Below are 13,979 nucleotides of genomic sequence, written 5' to 3'. Positions count from 1 at the left end.
AATATCATTATGACCAATTTATAGAAGAGGAACCCCAGGAAAAGAGTGGTCAAGGGTTTGTCCAAAGACACACAGTTATGAGGGGCCAGGCTATAAACCCAGGTAGTCAGACTCTAGAACCTATGCTCTCAACCTCCACCTCAAGCAATGATTCCATTTGCTTATCTGAAACTCTGGAAGAAAAATTGCCCCCTTCCTTCCTTTCAGGCAGCTCTGAAGATCAGATGGACTCATGGATGTGCTGGGATGTGCTTTAACTGCGGGATGCACTGCAGAGGTGTGGTAGTGTCTCACTCGCTGTGGCTTTGGAGGGCAGCATCAGCACAAAAGTCCTGAGCATGGCTGTTTCAGAAAGCCAGATTTCAGCTCAGAGTGAGGACACTACCTGAGGACTGAGTGCTCCTGAATGAGCTGGACTACCTCTCAGGCAGGAAGCACCCCCCAACAAAAGAAGCACCTGCCTAGATGAGAAAGCAGTGGAGTTTCCTTCATCACCTCTGGTAACCGAAGTTCCTGACACGGGTCTCTGCCAGGGTAGGAGTGGGGTACTCTATTTCCTGGGCTTTCCCTCTCTTCCTCTCTTCTTCTCTTGCCACTGTTTCCCCCTCAGATTCTGTGAATTCTCATGTTTCTGTGAGGTTGCTGAAGCCCCACTTGACCTGAGTGTCCTTTGCCAACTTCATCACAGCCTCTGGGGCAGGGGTGGATATGTGGGAAAACATTTTTCCTAAACTCTGGCTCAGAGTCCTTCAACATCTGTGGAAAACAAGGGAGTTTACCACACAACCCTCTCACAATCAAGTACTCAATTAATGCTTGGCTCCCCAGAACAACCTTTCTCAAGAAAAATACCACTTAAAACTTTTTTTTTTCCTTCGCCTCTCTCCATCTTTCTGAGAGAGGGAGTTCTGAAGCCAACCATGGAGAAAGAGCCTTTGGTTTCCCCCCTGAAAATAGTTGTTCTAATACCCTGGCCAAAGCATGCAGAATGGACCACTGAGCGTTCCCTGGCATGACCTCCACACTGCCTGGGCAGGGACAGACCAAGGACTGAGATGAAGACCTAATAAGAGAGCAGTAGCTCCTTCATGGCTTCCTCTGTCACAGCCTCACCCCAACAGAGGACAGGAGAGCCATATCTCCCCAGGAACACCAAGAGATGATGTATGTATAAGAGAGAGAGAGAGACAGAGACAGAGACAGAGATGGAGAGAAAGAGAGAGAGATAGACACTATGACACTATTCAGAATTTTCCATCCCTTTGAGATCTGGAACTCTCTGATTCAGAGTGTGGTCCACAGACCACCAGCATCACCGTCAGCCAGGAGCTTGAGCTTGTCTGAAATGCAGAAACCTAGGCCCCACTCCAGAGTGAATCAAAATCTACATCTTATCAAGTCCCTCAAGCAATTCTCAGGCACACTAAAGCTTAGAAGCGCTGCTCTAGATTTGATTGCCTCAACAGCCCTAAGTATGTTCCGTGGCAGTCCAAATCTCTTCCGAATTTGTCTGTTAATCCCAGGGATCTCATCCTCTCAGGGGCATCCCTGGAACATCTGCTTCTGCTGCACAGGACAGTTTAGAGCTGATTTTGCCCTCCTTTGCTCCCTGTCTCTGTCTGTTTCACATCAGACCAGATGGGAGACTTAATTCCTTCTTCAGTTTATACCAAAAAGCAACTCACACAGAGCATTTGTGTATGTGTGTGTAGGAAATGTTCCCAAAATTTGCTGAGTAGGGGAGATGGGACAAAACAACCACTGAAACCACTTTATACTGAATGATAGACCACACAGCAGTAGTTCTTCCCTTGCCCCTCACCCCAGGTGTTTTCTAGTCCACTCCATGACCCTGGGTCATCTCTTCCTGCCTGTCCTCCTTGGTGCCTTTCCTCTCTTCTCTCCCCCTTTCTATCAGAAGCAAAACTCCCTTCATTTTCTAATATGGAGCAGGAAGGATAATCTTTCTGTTATCTTCACATTAGGTTCTCAGGATCCTCCGTCTGTCCTATATATCACAAAAAGACAACTCCTTGCACCCATGTTCATAGCAGGACCATTCACAATGCCAAATAGCTGGAAGCAGCCCAAGGGGCCATGAACAGATGATTGGATAAACAACATGTGGTACATGCATAGGATGAGATGTTGGCCTGCCCATAAAAAAGGAAAGACATCCTGATACTGCTACTACATGGAAGAACCTTGAGGACTCTATGCTAATGAAATAAGCCAGTCAACAAAAGATATATATTATATGATTCTATTTATATGAAATATCCAGAGTAGTCATATTCACGGAGACAGAAAGTAGACCAGTGGTTGCCAGAGGCTGGGGGAGGAGGAGAAGGGAGAGGAGTTGTTTAAAGAGTCCTAAGTTCTGGGGCACCTGGGTGGCTCAGTGGTTGAAGGTCTGCCTTTGGCTCAGGTCGTGATTCCAGGGTCCTGAGATGGAGCCCCATGTCAGGCCCCCTGCAGGGAGCCTGCTTCTCCCTCGACCTATGTCTCTGCCTCTCTCATGAATAAATAAATAAATAATCTTAAAAAAAAAAAAAGTCCTAAGTTTCAGTTTGCAAGATAAAAAAAGTTCTGAAGCTGGGTTGAGGCCAATTAGAACCATGCCTGAACCTTCCTCAACCTGAATATCAGGAGCTGCTGGTCTCCGAAAGGGATGTAGCTGAAGCCTTTTGGAATACTGTTGGCCTCACAAGGAAAGGAAGATCTGGAGGGGAATCCTGCCTCAGTCATTCCAGTATGTAAAATGGCAGGAAACTCACTTCATGTTCTGGGCTCCTTCTGGAGTATTTTTCACCTACTCATGACCTTCCCACAGCAATCTACAGAAGTGAGTGGCCAGGAGCAACTGGCCCCATTCTGTACATTGTGACCCCACTCCTTAGCCACATTTGACCAGACTGGAGAAAGGCCCTGACTCAAAGTTGTTTCAATCAGGCTCCCATCTGTAGTAATGAGGACTCCAAACAGGGAGAAGCAGAAGGTCAATCTCTCCTATGGTTGGCATGATAACTTGGGGGCTTGAAAGCTGTTCGAGTCTGCCATGCACCAACCATTTGCACTGAGCAGCTGAGAAAGCCAGGCTCAGAGAAAAAAGACTAGGCTGGTCCATCAGCCAAGTAGAGAAAAGGGGAAAGAAGGAGAAACACCATTCTCCAAGTTTCCTACAGCCCTCCTCTTCCCAGTTTCTGTCATTTCTGGAGACTTTCCCCATGGCTTACTCATGAGCTTGTTTCCCTGAATCATCCCTGCATCTTATGATGAATTTGTCTCTTTACCTGAAGCTATCTCCATTTGGCTTCTGTTGCTACCAAAGCTACTTTGAGCCATTCCCATTCACCATTTTGAGTTTGATTTGGCTGAAAAATCAAGATAGTGATGCTGAGTCACTGAATTGTTGGAAGAACCAAATGGATATTTTAAAAATATCATAAAAATGGGAATGACTATTATTTTAGGAGAGAGATAACATGGATCAAGCAAAATGGTTTGTTTAGACAGAAGTTTTGTTTTGACTTTTTTGAACCACTGATTTAAAAATAAGAAAAATAATGATAAGAACTGTATAAGAATATATGCAAATGTATCAGAACTTTTTCTAAGTATTTTATACATACTAATTCCTTTAATCTTCACGTCAACCTGGTTTTGCATAGGTTCTGTTCCTACCCCCATTTTGCAGCTGAGAAAACTAAAATAAAAGAGAAGTTGAATAACTAGTGAAGATCACATAATATTTGGTGCAAAGTAATATCTCTGGCTTTTATACCCGTTTCCTCATCTGCAAAATGGCACAAATGATGGATACCTCATGGTTGTGTTTAGAGAATTAACTAAAAATGTCTTCACTATGTATATGATACATAATAACTGATTTGATAAATCTCTTTCATTAGGAAACTCATCATAGATCTATTTCCTTACTGAAATGCAAATGAAGAAAATAAGACATGCAACTATGAAGAGGTAACGTTCAAATAAATAAAAGGCAGTTCTGTTTATATGGCAAGAGATGCTTCTTAAAATTCATAAGACCCAGTGGGGAATAGACTTGAAGATATGTAGCCTGAATGAATGAAACAGGGCTTGAGGCAGCCTCAGACACTTTTCAAGCCCTCTCTTTCCAGGGGAGTCAAGATACCCACATTCTGCAGCCTTTATTATGTTTTCAACCTTAAGAACAGCATGTCTTAATTGAATGTGAAGTGGGGAAAGGCAAGGAAACTGAGGAGAATGGCTACATAGTACTACTTACTGGGGGTCCCGTGGGCATCATCTCACATTACAGATGGAAAATGGGAGCTCCAAGAGATAAAGCAACATGCCTTCAGTCCAACAACCAGGAAGTTGAAGCATCAGATTTCAAATCCAAGTCTCTCACCCCAAAGTCCTTGCTTTCCTCCTCCTACCTTGAGGTGCCTCACTGAAACAGATATCTATTCCACTTACCAAATTACCAAAAGTCAATCATGTGAAGTAACAATAAGCCTTTATTGTCTCTCACTTTCTGTTGAGTCAGGAATTCAAAAACAGCTTAGCTGGGTAGTTCTGGTCCAGGGTTTCTCATGAACTTACAGTCAAGATATCAGCTGAGACTACAGTTATCTGCGGGTTCAACCGGGGCTGGAGGATCCACTTCTAGTTGAGATTATTGACAATCTGGTGCTGGTTGTAGAAAGCAAAGCCTTGGTTCCTCTTCATGTAGGCCTCTCCTCTGGTTTGAATGTCCTCAGAGCATGGTGACTAACTTCCCCCAAAAAAAGAAACCCAAGAGAAAGAGTGCCAGAGAAGCTATCCTAGCCTCTGAGGTCCCAAAGAATCACTTCTACCACATTTTTTCCAGTTAGACTAAGATCTGCATTCAAAGGAGAGAATTTAGGCTTTGACTTTTGAAGGGAGGAGAATTATGGACATGCTTTAAGACTACTACACTTAGCAACCTGAGAATGAATTTGCAGCTTCTCCTATGACTTGCCTAGCATCTGCTTTAAAGGAGCCAGGGGCTTCAAAATCCTCAACAAGGCAGCAAGGCCATGCATGGCCTACACATTGCATGTCCCCAGCCTCAAACTAGGTCTTTCCCTTTGATGTTATGGACCTAGGCTTCCATTTCCACTAAAATACAATGCTTCCTCCTGCCTGAAAGCCTCTGCAGAGGTGTTCCCTCACCCTTCTGAGCCCTCTCCTAACCTTCTGTTGTCTTGCCAATATTCACTCATCCTTCAGATCATGGTTCAAAGGTCACCTCTTCATCAAATCTTCCCCCATATCTCTGACCACAGAGGGTCCAATCATAAGCTTTTACAAATCCTTGAATTTTTAAATAAGGTCTTTTTATTTGCAATTATATATTGATGTGATCATCTGATCCATGTGTGTCTTTCCCAGTAATATTCAATTACATTGAGACTGCATATGATTTTTTTATTCACTGATAAATCCTCAGCACTTTGCACCACACTAAGCACATAATGTGTACTTAATCACAAATGTGTTGAATGAATGAATGCCTGGTCAATGATTTTCTCATAGCTGGAGATGTGCAAGCAGAAGTGGAACCATCTCTTTGTGTGTTTCAAGGGAGGTTCTAGCATCAGATTGGGGTTGACTGTGTGACTTTTAAGGTCCTTACCTTCAGGAGAGTCTTCAAGATTGTGTGTCTGTGATTCTTGGGTCCACTCACTGGCAAGTAAACTCTGCCTCCTTGGGTGACTCACCTGTGGCCCAAGTCTTGGGTCTTCCATTTCCTAGGACACACCCTCTCAAGGGGCAGGCTAACCGAGGCACGGCTGGCAGCCTGTTACTCACATCAAGCACAAGGAAAGCCTATGTTGGAAATCTCAGGGAGCAGCTGCCCAGGGTTCGAAGGAGGCTTTGAGTGATTGGGCCCTCCATAGCTGCTTTAAGAAGTTTTACAAGGTTAAGGTTTGCTCTAAAAATAAGCCCACAAGGCTTTTTAAAAAGCTTCTAAAACCATATGTCCACAACAGCCATTTTTTTTTGAAGGGCCAGTGAGCCTTTAAAAGCTTCAAAAACCACTACTTGGCCTGCCTCCCACAGTGGAGAAAGTTCAATATGCGCTGTGTTGAAAACCAGACCTGCTTTTAAGTCTCCTAGAATCTGCCTCTGAAACATTCTACTCCTATCAAAGGGGTTCAAGATGGAGATCAGTATGCACGAGGCTTGTTATCCCAGAGGCCAGCTTCTTCCCACAGTAAACAACTGCCCCAAATAACCACAAAACTGCAATTAGTTGCCTATAGAGAGATTGTTTCAAGTCTTTCTTTCCTGTTTCCTCTCTGCTCCCATAGGTCTCCTTCATAGGACAGCCTGTTGTGGATTGTTCTGTTAAGTGCACACACACACACACACCAGGGTGTGCCCGAGAAAAACGTCCACACAGGTAGAATGCCTACCAGGTGAAGGGCCACAAATGAGGGAGAGCATTTATTTGTTAAATTTTTCTCTCCCTTACTTTCTTTCTCTTTCTTTCCTTTCTCTTTCTTTTTCTTTCTTTCTTTCTTTCTTTCTTTCTTTCTTTCTTTCTTTCTTTCTTCTTTTTCTTCTTTTGCTTTCTCTTCCTTTATCTCTTTCTCTCTCTGTCTCTTGCTTTCTCTTTTGTTTCTTTCTCTTTCATTTTTAAATAAATGTATAAGTGCCTACTATGTACCACATATTGAATATCTATATTTCAGCTGGAAAGGCATGGGTTACAAAGAGCAGTAGAAATGGTATCTAAATGAATCCCAAATGAATTGTACCTGAAGACATGTTACAATCTGTAGGGGGACTGGAGACGAGTACAGGGTATGATGCACCATTCTTCTGGCCCTTTGAATCCTTCTAGCTTCAGTAAGGAATCCCTACTGACCCCTTTATATAACAAGGAATCTCGACTCAAAGAGGTCAAGATTATTGTTCATGATCCCACAGGTCCATCAGCCTCAATGAACATATATCTTGCTTCTTCCCTAACAGAAGAAACATCCACCCATAAAGAGCTATAGTACAATAGGACAGGGCACAGTGTTACAAGAGCAGTATCAATATAACATGACAGGAGAGTGTAGAGGAAAGAGAGATACCTTCTAGCCACAAGGATCAGAGAGGATCTTGATACGGTCCTTGGAGCCACAAGAAAGTGGATTCTCAAAAAAAAAAAAAAAAAAAAGAAAGTGGATTCTCTCTTCTCAAAACCAGGGAGCTCCCTTCAGTCTCCTTCCTATCCAAGTGAAATAGCTCCAGTCTCTTTACAAACATCAAGGCATTTATACAGATATTTACCCAGCTTATGTTCACACATCCACAGTGACAGGGAGCTCACTACTTTTTAAGGTAAGACACTTCTGAACAATTCAGACGATTGCCAAAAGTCTTCTTTCTGTTAAGCCACATTCACGGTTCCATGTTCTACAGTGTAGAACCACGTTGAACTGATTGATTCCCATTCTAGCAATGGACTACTGGAGTTTGACTCCTGGCTTCATCACTCATCATAAACCTTTGGGTAATGTACTTCATCTCACAGAGTTTTGGTTTATCAGCAAAACAATAATTTCTACCATAGAGGATTATTGAAGAGACAAATTACAATAATCCATGTGAAAGTATTGTCAGAATGTAGAATATGGTAAGCATGTGGAAAATGTTACCTAGTGTTGAGGGGCCCTTCTTAAAATCTTGAGTAATTAGGCATTTCTTTCCTGTTTGGGGACAGAAAGGAGCCAGCAGGGAGCTCATTTTGAAGATTATGGCATCAAGGCACACAGGAGCCTGAGACAGCTGCAGACAACCTGACGTGTCTCAGGTGCATTCTGGATCACCTAGAGTAGAGACTCTCAAACTTTGGCATGCACTAGTACCTTGCAGAGGGCTTGTTAAAACAGAGTCCTGAGCCACCCCCAAAAGTTTCTGATTCAGTGGGTCTAGGGTGGGGCCCTTTCATTTGCATTTCTAAGAAGTCCCCAGGGGAAGCTAATGCTGCCAGTCCAGGAAACACACATTTTGAGAACATCTAAGTCTAGAGTTTAACCAGTGGTAACAAGTTAACCATGATTTTCCTGAGTACTATGCACACACATTTTACGTCTTTCTCAGTCAGTTCTCCTGAACAGTCCTCCAAGGCAACAATTTAACTACCTCCTCTTCCAAGATAAGAAACTAATGTGGGGCAGGGGAGTTGGGGGAGATTGTCACTTGTCCTTAATAACATAGTCAGTGGCAGAGCTGGGTTTGAAATCCAAGTCTGATGCCCCAATGTCCATGCTCTTAATCTCCATTTAGCAACTGAGTAGACTGAGGCACAGAGAAGTTAAGGCTTGCTTAGATCACACGTGTAATATGTCGTTGAATTAGTTTTCAAATCCAGATCCATCTGACCCCAGAGCCCAAGGCCTTAACTTAAACTTTTGCGAGAAGCAGGGTATGTTGAAGGCTATCTGCAGGTCACTGTGTGAAGCCTGAGACCTCTTCCCTGTGCAGGAATTTTATTTTGTTCTTTCCTTTTTGCTTGGCTTCTCTAGATAATTGCCTTCTTACTGCAGGCTCTTGATGGGGTAGATGTGGTCTTCCTGGGGATTGAATGACCACAGAAGGAAAATAACTTAGAACAGGCGGTTCTTCATTCTTCCTCACTGGTGTTTTTCCTTCAGAGTCTGGAAAGAAATGTGGCCTCTGCACAATTTAAATTGGGCCATCAATTATTTGGGTCCTGAATATGCAGAGCTCATTAGGGCTATGTTGGCCACAGCAGAGCACCTGGGCTGACAGAAGTAAACTTGGCTCCACTGTTTCAGGCACTCCTGCCTCCCCCCACCACCACCACCCCCCACCGAGAGTGCAGCCCAGCCTGGGATTGCCAGGCATTAATGTGACCAATTATTTCTGTCCTCAGTTACTGGGTCATAAATCCTGCCTGGCACTGAGTCCCTGGTTTCCGGTGGAAGAAGGTTTGGCTTTAGGAACGACTCTACCTTCTGGCTGTAGAGTGGTGTGATATTGTGGTTAGGACTCTTGCCTTGAAACCAGAGTGTTGTGGGGACCTCATTATGGCCTGTCAATAACCAGCTGTGTGGGACTGTCACGTGCCCGTCCTACTCCTCAGCTGTAAAATCTGCCCAGTGCCTCCCAAGGTCGTTCAAGTGACACCATGTTTGAGAAAAGAGGTCAGTCATCTATAAGAGGCCACTGAGAGGATATCTAGGTTGATCTTAAGACCCTGGCATGGTTTCCTAAAGCAAAGGTGCAGAGCGAATCCGAAGCTTCCTCCTGTTCTGGGGCCCTGGCACTTACTCTTACCTGGCCAGAAAGGTCTTCCTTCAGCCCTTTGCATACCTGGTTCCTCCTCACTGTTTGGTTATTTCCTCAAATGCCACCTCTTCAGAGAAGCCTTCCCTAGCACCTGTCTAGAGACCCCCTCTTTGCTTTCGGCACTCCAGTTATTGTCTGAAACATCATCAGTCTCTTCAATATGAAAAACAATCTATACTTACCTTTCCTTTTCTTTGATTGCAAGATCACCATCTAATGATTTCATGTGCTGCCAGGTCAAATCACCTTTTTGCCATTTTCTGAATGAGAACTCCCTGCCCCCTCTGTGAACTCCACTCCCCTGAGATTGCAAAGTTCACTCTTTAAAAACTGTATCTTATGACTGCTCACCTCGGTAAGTCACGATTTTCCAAACCAAACAACCAAAACAATGTGCACAAGTAATTGAGGGCCGAGTGTGATACCCGATGTTTCTATTCGTAAACCCAGCTTTACTGTTTTTATTCATGGTTATTACATGCTATAAATTTGATCTACTGTTTTCAAACAGGCAGAGGAAACACAATGGCAAAAGACAATCCCTGCTTTGAAGGAACTCAAAGGGAGAGGTACACAAAGTAGCAGACGGTTGCAGGACCATTTTCCATAGAGGTAATAAAAGAGCATAGAGGCTTGTGAGGTACAGAAGGGCAGAAAAACAGCATGAGTGAAATCAGGATGGAGAAATAGGACGGCATGTTCAGGGACTTAAAAGTAGCCCAGTGTAGGCTGAACAGGAGTGGAAGGGAGTACAGACGACCCACAAATAGCCCCAGTGCCTCTCTGTCCCAATCCTGATTTGGGGGTTCCGGCTATGTGCTTTTATTGTCTGTCTACTTGTCTGTAGTCCAAATCCCAGATTCCAAGTCCCCAGTACCAAGCACAGGGCTTTCCCAGAATCAACATTCACTTATCATTTGTTGAATAAGCTTTGAATAAAGGGTCAAGTTCTCAGGGCTCTCCAGCTATCGCCCTCTCCCCTACTATGAAGAAAATTCACTTGGGAGCCTTACTTTTCCCTTCTTTTTCCCTTTACAGAGGAAGATAAGAATTTTTTTAAAACACGTTCTCATTTCCGAATGATTTAAAAAAAAAAAAAAAGTGGATGCTGGTTGAGCGAGGAGCTCTGTGGCCTGGGAAACACCCAGATTGTTTACCGTACTCATGTGTACTGCCACCGAGCAGTCAGGGCTATCTCTTAACCAGCTGCTTGCTATGGACAAATGACATGTTGCCTCTGAACTTCAATTTACTCACCTGTGTAATGGGCATACTCTCCAAACTCTGTGAGATGACTCTAGAAGACGTGTTTCATAGAATGTTCTCCAGGTAGACTTATTGTAAGGAACTTGGCAAACACACCTTCCTTTAACTTCCAGGCTTCCTCTCTCCTCTCACTGCCAGCTTCTACCCAGAGATGCCCATGGAAAAAATGTACTGGCCCCAAAGACAATAACAAAATGGGATTCAGTGGGATGAGGGAAAGGAAGAACAAGCCTTTCAAATTACAGTGAGAAATCTCCAGCTGCTTTTTCTTCCTTCTTAAATTGCAGCTTATATTGGGGTAAGCTATTAGAAAAAACACTGTCCCAGAATCCTGGGAAATTAGCTCTTCCAAGAAGTCACTGTGTGGCCTTGGACAAGTCATTGTGCTCTCTGAATTCCTCTCTGGTCTAACAAAGGGGCTGGACCGGGGAGTCCCTACAGAAGAGTGTTGTGTAAGAGAGCACACTCTAGACCAGACAGACCTGGCTTCAAATCTCAGTTCCTATAGCCTGCTAGCCATATGACCCAAATATGTCTCAGTTTCCCCATCTATAAAGTAAGGTTATTAGATATAACCTAGCTAATGTGGTTATCCTGAGGCTTAAATGAAATAAACTACATAAGAGATTTAACAGTGTGCCTGGTTTATAGTATTTAAGAAAAAGAAGTTGCTATATTATTAAAACTGTCATCCTCATTAGTATTGTTACTCTCAAATGGTTGGGATTTTAAGTTGAAGGCAATCTCAGCAGAGGTGTGTTTTGAATGTCCATTTTCTCCCTGGGGGCTCACAGCAATACCCTCAAGAGAGGGTGTCCATCTGTCTGGCACACAACCTGGAAAAGGGAACCATGCCCTCCTGTGTCCTTTCCCTGGGGCTTCGTGTTTTTCTCTATGCCCTGCTCGGTCCAGTTCTAAGCACTCGAGCATCTGCACTCTGGGCCCACACTGGTCAGGCAGCCAGGAGGGAGAGGAAACCAGAATAAACATGTTTTGCAAGAGCAGGGCTAGTTTAAGTGAAAGCAATTCTAAATAAGGACAATACAAAGCCTTGGCTGCCTGTTGGCAGCTTCCTCAGCACAGGGGTTTGCCATGGAAAACCAAAGGTCAGACTGATAAGCTGGGGGTGCCTGCAGGCAGGCTGGCAGGAAGCTTATGACAAGATCCCCTCACCCAGTATTTGAATCCAACACAGGCCGGGGGGTGTGGCTACAAGGACAATTCAAAGACCCAACATGGGCTCTAATCTCAGCTCCTCTGCTGTGACTTAAGGCATGTCTTTTTATCTTGCAAAACCTCAGGTTCTTTATTTGTATTAGAAAGAGAAAGAAAGAAAGAAAGAAAGAAAGAAAGAAAGAAAGAAAGAAAGAAAGAAAGAAAGAAAGAAAGAAAGAAAGAGAAAGAAAGAAGGAAAGAGAAGAGAAGAGAAGAGAAGAGAAGAGAAGAGAAGAGAAGAGAAGAGAAGAGAAGAGAAGAGAAGAGAAGAGAAAGGAATAAGATCTGCTCTGGGTTCCCTCGAAAAATTTTAAAAGACTATTAAGTCAAGGTGGTTATAAACTATAAAGTAATTTGTGAATCTCAGAGTTAGAACCATGTTTTAATCTCACCTCCACTACTGTTTGTAACTGTTTGATCCCGGGCAAGTCAATTTATTTTTCTGAAACTCAGTTTCATATTTTGTGTATTTCATACCTGTCCTGGGTCACTAAAGCAGCAAAGTATTGTGTATTGGTTTCCCATGGCTGTTGTAACAAGTTAACACAAGCTGGATGGCTTAAAACAACAGAAATATATTTTCTCATAGTATGAAATTTGTTTCACTTGTCCAAAATCTGGGTTTTAGGGGAGAATGGGTTCCTTGCCTCTTCCAGTATCTGAGAGTTGCCAGCTTTCTATGGTACATCACCCCAATCTCTACTGCAATGATTACATTGCCTTCTCCTCTTCTAATGGGTCTCCAGGTCTCCCTCTGTCTCCTTCTTAGGAGGACACTTATGATTACAGTGAGGGCCCACTGGGATAATCCAAGATAATCTCCTCATCTTAAACTACTTACCTTAATCACATCTATAAAGCTTTTGCTATAAAAGGTAACATTCAGGTTCCAGGTATCAGGACCTGGTATCTTTGAGTTCCATTATTCAGCTACCCTTAGGGATATTTAAGGAGTAGTATCCCTGTTATACTTACTTCTCCCTGATTATTAAGGAGCGATAGAGTCTCAGAAGGACCCCACTACTAGAAATATCTTGTGATCAAAGCTGAGAATTAAGGCCTATGGAAGTGTGCCAGAAATAATAATGTTGAAGTTCTTCATCTTACCCATAAAACCCCATCTTAGTTATCTCTTTATCTCAAGCAAGTGCCCCAGCAGAGAAACTAATACATGCTTGATGAAAGAATGGATGTAAGGAAATATTTGCATAAATTTGAATTTCATTTTGGGTATGGCAGAGTGCCTGCATGGGTAGACTAAAATCAGATGACCTTAGTGAAGCCATGCCCCTTCCTTTATTAGCTGCGAGACTTTAGGCAAGTTACTTAGCCTAAGAAATTTCAGTGTTCTCAAATGTAAAGTAAAAATTATTATAGAACCTACTACATAGAGTTTTGCAGGGAATAAATGAGATGATCCTTATAAACAAATTTCATAGTGCTTATCATGTGATAACTACTTATATGATATATATGTTAGACATTATTAACTTTAAAAAGTTTTCAAGTTTAATGCATTTAATGTATCCTTTGTATATACCAAGAATTGACTAATGGGGGGGGGGGCAGGGAGAGATTGTTAGTTTAGAGAGAAATAAGGAAACTAGCAATATATCTTCAGACTTATGTTAAAGAAGTCCAATTAATTGCCTTTCTCCCTATCTTCAACTCAGATTCACAAGGACCAGAATTGGCCTTTGCTTCTAGGTTTTATTCCTTGGTAAAAAACACTTTGATCAGTTCAAGTCTTTCTCTTTCTTTAGGAATTCCTTCAATAAATATGTCCTGAGCACCTTTGACCTAGAAACTTTCTGAACTCCTTTCCACTGGGGATGGGAAGTACGGAAAGGATTGAACCAGTCATTGAGAGTTCCATGGGTCCAGGGCTATTTTATGACATGGTTCTAAGCCAGAGCTTAGAACTAGATTGCCAACTGAAAGAATAATATCTTCATCCAGGAAAACTAGAAGAGATAGTAAAACATATTTATCAAGGGCCCAAGGAACCAGAGGGCCTTAGGAAGGTGAAGGAGTAGAGTTGGGTGAAAAGAAACACCTAGAATATATATTGTTGCTACAGTTGGCTCCTCCATGCTTGTTTTATATGAAAGAGCAGGCTTCATTTAAAGGACTTCTTTTGAAAAATTGCATGTTCTACCAAGAAAACAGATACG

General features: G+C 42.9%; 1 long non-coding RNA gene across 1 annotated transcript; it reads left to right on the top strand.

The window, feature by feature from the left end:
• Nucleotides 1–210: 210 nt before the first annotated feature.
• LOC119871880 lies at nt 211–11,823 on the top strand. The gene is made up of 3 exons (XR_005359700.1): nt 211–534; nt 3,912–3,981; nt 9,836–11,823. It is a non-coding gene; the product is annotated as an uncharacterized LOC119871880 (long non-coding RNA).
• The last annotated feature ends 2,156 nt before the right edge of the window (nt 11,824–13,979 follow it).

Source organism: Canis lupus, chromosome 5, assembly GCF_011100685.1.
Source record: "Canis lupus familiaris isolate Mischka breed German Shepherd chromosome 5, alternate assembly UU_Cfam_GSD_1.0, whole genome shotgun sequence".
In the NCBI taxonomy this organism is placed as follows: Eukaryota; Metazoa; Chordata; class Mammalia; order Carnivora; family Canidae; genus Canis; species Canis lupus.
This window is presented reverse-complemented; position numbering and strand designations above follow the sequence as displayed.